General features: G+C 41.8%; 1 long non-coding RNA gene across 1 annotated transcript; it reads left to right on the top strand.

Annotated features, from left to right (window-relative positions):
* The first annotated feature begins 975 nt into the window (after positions 1-975).
* On the top strand, positions 976-2358 carry LOC143140167 (uncharacterized). The gene is made up of 3 exons (XR_012990555.1): positions 976-1104; positions 1963-2017; positions 2322-2358. It is a non-coding gene; the product is annotated as an uncharacterized LOC143140167 (long non-coding RNA).
* The last annotated feature ends 5050 nt before the right edge of the window (positions 2359-7408 follow it).

Genomic DNA, 7408 nt, shown 5'->3' with positions numbered 1-7408 from the left:
AGTCTCAGCCATGCAGCTGGGAGGAATGAACGACACAGACATCCTCCACGGCTGATTCCAGTTCATAATGGAGGAATATACTATCTTCAGAAGTGTAGGGCCTACCGTGAAAACTTGATGGGAATTGTCGTTGATTAGGTTCATAAATGGTAAGTTAAAACATCTTAACGCTTGTCACGTTACCTAACTTAATTGTATGTTAAACGGCATTAGAAGAATACTTTGTTCATCTAATTGGTTGATTTGGCCCGTCGATAACCAACAAAGGTGGTGATAGACAGATGGTTTATCCAATCAGCTAACCAGTATGTCCGCCCCTTCCCAAAAGTTCTTCAATGAAAAGTTCCCAGATGGATATGCGGAGCAAATCCATCTGCCGGAGTCAGGTTAATAGCTTACAGTCTATGGTGTAAATTCGAAGCTTTATAGTTTTATAGCTAACTATAGCATGTTTGTCCATAACGCTAGAACGACGTCTGGGATACTTTTCCTCGCGTCGATGAAAAATGATTGTCTAGGCAACGTTGTAACAAAAATCTGCTATGACGGATCACCGGCAAAGGGCTGTAAATTATAGTTATTTTTCATTGCTTTTGGTTTGTAGCCTAAATGTATCCTAATCTGATAATGGGTAGCCAATTCCAAGGGTGACGTTCACATCCTGAGGCCTGGCCTGTCCTGTACTCTTATTAATTGTAGACGTAGCCTACTAATTACTAAATTGTCTTTAAGTTTTTCACTATATGAGTGTAGCCTACACCTCAGAAAGGGTAGACTAGTCCATTACACTTGTGAAGGTAGACCAGCCAGCCCATTGAGACTGATCAATGAGGGTCAAAGTCATTATCATGCAGAACAATAAAATACGGACAGAACTGCTTTGATTGAACTTTAGTCAATGCATCTACCAAAATACATCTTTCTTCATGGTCATAAAATTAATGTACTTTGTTTGTGGTTTAAGTGAGACATTCTAACATGTACTGCTCTTTTTTGTCCAGCCATGAGAGAGAACTGAGAGCAGTCACACCAACACCAATGAAGGGAAAGCCCTCTAGTATTAACTACTCCAGAAGTGTCCAGCATTTCTAGTGGGACAGACAGGTCAGTCACTGCATGAAAACAATTGTTGATTCTGTGTGATTGTTGTTTGATAATAACTGAAAGTATACCCTGCTGGAAAAAAAACAGCTAGAAACCAGCTTATGCTGGTAGCTGGTTTTAGCTGGTCTTTGCTGGTTTTCTTCCAGCTCTTGCTGGTCTTGCTGGTTTGACCAGCCTGTCTTGTGGGATACAGCTGGTGCAAGATGGTCATGCTGGTTTGCTAGAATGACCAACATAAGCTGGCATGGCCAGTTAAACCAGCAATGTAGACCAGCAACACCAGATAAAATGACCAGCTTGAGGTGGTACGACAAGCCAAACCAGCTGAATAAGCTGGGAAAACCAGCTGAAGGTATGTTTTCGCAAGAGTTTTGCTGGTCTAGCTGGTCAACCATCATAGGGTGGTCGAACAAGCTGGTTAACAAGCTGGTCAACCAGCAAACCACCTTAAGCTGGTCAGGCTGTTTTTTTCAGCAGGGTTAGAATTACAGTAAGTAATGGTGTATATTGGAATTACAGTAAGTAATATATATGATGTATATTGGAATTACAGTTAGTAAATGTTACGGGTAGTCGGACACTATCCTTAAAGGGATATTCCACCATTTGGGGAATTACACTAATTTTCCACCTCCCCACGAGTTAAACAATTGATTTTTACCTCTCTCCAGTTCATCCAGCCGTTCTTTGAGTCTGGCGATACCACTAGCAAAGATCATCTAGCAGATCTGCTAGCATCACGCTTAAAAAAAAATTCCCATTTAAAACTTGTCTTTTCTCAAGAAAGTGTTAATAACTTGGTGTTTACCATTTTATGTACTGTCATATTTTGTGAAACGATTTGCTTATTCATTTCAGATGAGCATCTTGGCGCAATTGCAGAAGCCCCTGAAATTGAGAACCTTGAACAGAGGTAACCCATCAATGCTCATAATGTCTATACCCTAACCCTACATGACATTCTCTATTGTATATTTTCATGATATAAGCATTTATATATATTTTTTACAAACCCTACATGACATGAGCATCGTGGAGGAGGATGTGGACGAAATTCAATGGTCTTGTTATGTGATGCACGTGCATGCCTTCATTGTTCCTTATGTAACCTTGCCTGTAACTCAGTCTAGGCAAAATAGCACTATACAGATTAGTAACAATATGTTGAACTATATAAAATGGTGTGTATGTCTAACGACACTGCATGTCTTCCACAGGATCAGCTTTCCAGGAGACTGCACATTTAGAATGATGGCCCATGTTGCTTCAAAGGCACCATACAAAAAGGAAGGGTTCATGTGTAAATACCATAATTAGTTAATTTCTGTAAATAAATATATTGCAAACAACATTGTTGACCATGTTACTGTCATTTGGTGTTTCAAAATGGTAAATTACCACAGCTCCTTTTTTAATTATAAGTTTGTGGATGTAACGTATAAAAGGTACAGCATAAACAGTCTCTTATCAATTCTAAAAGTTTTTATTTTCATGAAAGCAAAATATAACGATATACCGGTGTAAAATAAATTAAATACAGTTTTAAAAGGAACAGGCAGTACAACACTAATACAAAACTATTAACAATAACACAACATTATAGGAAGGTGATATAAATTCCAGAGATGTCCCTGAGGGTCAGGGAATTTATCCCTTATCCTACACACACAGCTTGGGATCACTCTTCTATTACCCTGTCCTAGAGACCCATGCTGCCAGAAAATGAAATGTCTGTAGGTAGCATATCTGAACTCTATTGCCATCACCTGGCTCTCTTACATGGCCTAATGCTGCGATGTCCTCCCTGTACTGCCTGTGAATCTGGAGAAAACCTTCATCTAGGCAGTACTGTATGAAGTGAGGCAGAAGGCTTACACAGGTGACTGGGTTTTGTCCACAGCATTTTCTCTCCCGATCGGTTGGCATGTCTCTGCAGTGTGTACAAGTACACCAAGGCATCCCTGGCACAGGTGGGGGGACGACATGTCTGCACTGATGCATCATCAATGCATCAAACACCAGACCTGGCTGCCTCATTAGCAACTGTGTGGTGAGGTTCCTGTGCTCTTGCAGGCTCATTCCATCCACAAGTCTCTGAAGAAATAAGACACAAGAAATAAGTCAAATAGGCTTGTTTAGGTAGCAAAGTTAGATTGTTAGCAGAGTAGTAGTAATAGTACTCATTTTTCAAGTGTTCACACAAAATGATGAATACTATGTGTATGGACAATGAAAAGGTGAAAATGTTGTTGTGTAACATTTTCTATAGACCATAACGTAATCATATGTGTCGTGATTTCACTGGCAGACAACTCGCATCATGCAGTTGACTGGCAACAGCTAGAAATTGCTACGTATAAACAATGGAGATACAAACAGGCAGGGAAGCTACACCAAGCGCGTAACTGAAGCGTTCCGTTCCGTTCTCAATTTTAGAAGAATGGTCTATTTTTTTTCTGGTGTAGTTGCAGCAGACGCAACGCAAACGAACGTGCCTGGTGCAGCTTCCGAGCTAATTTCGGTGTCATTGACATTGATACTGTTCAGAGAAATCTATCTATGAAGCAAGAAGCGTCTGTGTGTCTGTATGTTTGTGGCACGCATATCTTGCTGACCGTTTGTCAGACTGACCTAAGATTTCGTATGTGGCTCGCGCGTGGCATAAAGGTGTGCACTCTTCATTCAAAGATTTTTGAATGCATATTTCAAAATATGCTTATTTACGTGGGACGTTTATCGCTGCACTGCACTGTTTCCAAGGGGACCAGTTTCAGGGGAGCTCCACCCCATGGATCGTGTACTGACAGGTCTCACTTTGATGATAGTCAGTCCCAATTTAAAAAACGGATTACTCGGGAACCACTTGTGGGTTAAGATGCAAGATATTTTGCAACAACACGCCAACAAACACGGGTAAGTAGTAACCACTCAAAATAAAAGTATGTGCAATAAACTGACGCTTCGAATAGCCCAGGCTACTTTGGACTTGAGACTTTGACTAAACAAACGACAATTCCGACTGCAAGGTCCCAAATTGAAACGAGTTTGTCTTCAGTATTAGGAAGTTATTTAGTAAGCTTAATACACATTTAGCCTTAACTCAAAACAGTTGTTAGGCTTATGTCATTCTGATCTGTCGAAATGTCACATGAAGCCATGCCTAAATGTATTACACATGTATTATAGGCCACATTAATTATAGGCTAATATATTATAATATTCAGTATTCATTATTGAATGCTTATAAAGCTGGAATGATGTTTTCCAAATCATCCTATTTTTAAAGCAGGCATACCTGTGGGCATGTAATTGGGCTACGGGTTTTCTTCAGGAATGGCATGTTTGAACGGGCACTGCACTAGTATATTAAAAACACAAACCTCCGTTGCTTCTCTCCTTGTCTTTGAAGTTCTTTTACTCTCTCCTCGTCATCTTTGGAGAGTCTTACTCTTTGCCTAGGAGGTCTCACCGATCCTCTGCCACTGGCTCTTGGCTTTTCTGTACCTTTCCCTCTTCCTTTCCCTCGCACCTCCGTTGCATCGACTGATCTCTGACTCTGGCTACGCTGTAAACATTGCCTTTACACTATTAATCTCGCACATACAGAATAACGATAGCACTGATACTGTACTAACATTAGGATGCATTCGTTTGGGAACCTGATAGCTGATGCTGGCAATGAAATAGTAGCCTACCAAAATAACGAAAACGTAAAACTATTATTCACTCTATTACATAAAGGTCATTACCAACATGTTTACTGGCTATATAACTAAATGCAATGTGTAATGTTTTCTAAAATAACCTCATCGCTGGAAGGAACACTGGACAAAGTCGTAGTAGGCTACTGCAAGCCATGTTAACCTTGGCATGAAACGGCCACCGTAGGAGTTAAAATGCGCTCGGAATGGGAGGGACTAGAAAGTCATATTCAGTTGGTTGTCATATAGAATTTCACCGCTAGATGGGAGAAGTTCTTACACAAGGTAGCTTTAATAGATGGCTTATTATAAACAATGGAGACGTCACACGGCTGAACTGAATGCCATGTTACATGCCAGCAGTGACTCAGACATGGATCAGACTGAACATGTGGTTGATGAAGGGAGTCCACCAGGCGAGAATGTCCTAGATGAAGGGAGTCCACCAGGCGAGAATGTCCTAGATGAAGAGTCTATCAGACTCGAGCGCATCGTTTTGCACAACGCGGTTATGACCAGACTGATATTAACAAAGCATGGGGCAGGGCTTTAAATACAGATCACGCCTTACTGCTAAAGAAAAGAACGAAGCCACAAACAACATCTAGGCTATCTTTTTCCACTTGCTACACCCCAGCAGCGGGACACATAAAAAACATTATTCGCAAACACTGGCATGTACTAAAAAGTGACCCGACACTAAAGGATATTTGCGCTAAGCCACCCAGATTTATATTTAGGCGCGCTCGTAACTTCCGCGATCGATTGGTCCACTCGGACATGACCACCCCACCTCCTACCACTTGGCTATCCTGCCCACCACAAGGTTTCTATAAATGTGGAAATTGTGCACAATGCTCAAATTCGTCCAACACAAAGTACTTTTCTCACCCTCGCACTGGCAAGAAATTTCTTATCTCTTCATTTATAAACTGCAACACCACACACGTAATCTATCTTCTAAAATGTCCCTGTGGACTGGCTTATATAGGGCAAACAAAACGCCAACTTAAAATACGGGTATCTGAACACAAGACCGCCATTCGCACCCAAAACCTAACATATGCCATGGCGCGACATTACAAGGAGGCCAATCATGGTTCTCCGGCATCTTTGAGATTCTGGGGAATAGAGAAAATCACAGCCCCACCCAGAGGTGGTGATATTATTAAAAAGCTCCTGTGTAGGGAAGCTTATTGGATACATGCACTTGGCACTTTAGAACCTTTAGGCCTTAATGATGAATTAAATCTATCATGCTTTCTGTAAATGTTAAACTGTTAATGTTAAATGTTTTCCCTATTATATTGTGAACTATGTATGCTTGTTTATACGTATGCCTGTTTGATCATTTTAATTACTTCTCTGGTTTGTGGGCAATTTGCCTTTAATGACTTAATGTTGTGAGTGTAGCTCCTTGGAAGCTGTGGGTGTATCTTCAGGTAGCCAACGCCCCCTTTTATGCTCAGTCACACCTGTAGGTAATCCTTATCAGGGCTTTACCCCCCATTCCTTCCAAGGACTCTGATGAAGATGTGACTACATCGAAACGTTAGTCGTATGTTCTGCACCTTTTACTAAATAAATTGAAAATTAAGAAGACATCTGAGCTGCACCGGCATCTCTCCTTCTCTCTATCAATGTAGATGGTTTGCCTCTGTTCCGTTCATCAAATTTGGCCAATTCTTTGCAGTGTGCAAAGGTTTCAGCCCTTTGTTGTAGCCTTATTTTGTGGCACTGCAAAACCCGCTTCTGTCAGTGACTTCATGTCAGACTTTCTTGAAGATGTTAAGAGGCTACAAAAAAGATGGAATTGCATTCCAAGATGAAATCCTCAAAGTTAAAGTCGGCACTTTTATTTGTGATTGTCACACCGGCACCGGGCTCTCCCTCGGCCACGCCCCCTCATGCCACTCCAGCACCTGACTCTCCTACTGCCACACCCCCGCTTTTCCCAGTCACATGGAATCTCTCACACTCACCTGCCTATTAGCTCTACTCACCTGCAAGCAATCATTAACTCTCCTACAAAGGTTTCCCGCATTCTCCAGTCTGTGTCTGGTTTCGTCAATTGTGGACTCAAGGACTTATGCTGTGCTCCTCTGTTTCCTGCCTCTCCCAGTTTGCGTAAGCTCTTTTGTTAGAATTTGTTCATATTTCCTTGGATCCTCTGTTTTCCCTTTTTTTGGACTATCCTCTGAGCTTTGGAAAGACTGTATCTTTTGAGTGTTTAATCCTTCTGCAATCGGCTGGATTACCCTCTGAACTAATAAAGGAACCTGTTTATCTAAGAATCTGTTTTACCAGTCTGAGTCCGTGACAGAAAGCCAGACCAACAACATGATCAGAACCGCAGCTGGGGCCGGTGCTGCAGCTCCTGCAGCCATTCCGGTGCAACCAGGTAACCCGGGTTCTCCACCACCGCAAATTCCTCATGCAGGCCCAATGGGTACCCCAGCTGCTTACGATGGTGCCCCTGACAATTGCAATGGATTTTTGCTACAGTGTACCCTTGCATTAGAGATGCAACCACACAGCTACCCGACGGACCGAGCGAAGATTGCCTACATCATCACTCTACTCTCAGGTAGGGCCCTTCAGTG

The sequence above is a fragment of the Alosa pseudoharengus genome, unplaced genomic scaffold (genome assembly GCF_046254945.1).
Source record: "Alosa pseudoharengus isolate Yale_2024_CS ecotype anadromous, Long Island Sound unplaced genomic scaffold, YU_APseudo_1.1 YU_APseudo_1.1_scf_23, whole genome shotgun sequence".
Taxonomy (NCBI): domain Eukaryota; kingdom Metazoa; phylum Chordata; class Actinopteri; order Clupeiformes; family Clupeidae; genus Alosa; species Alosa pseudoharengus.
This window is presented reverse-complemented; position numbering and strand designations above follow the sequence as displayed.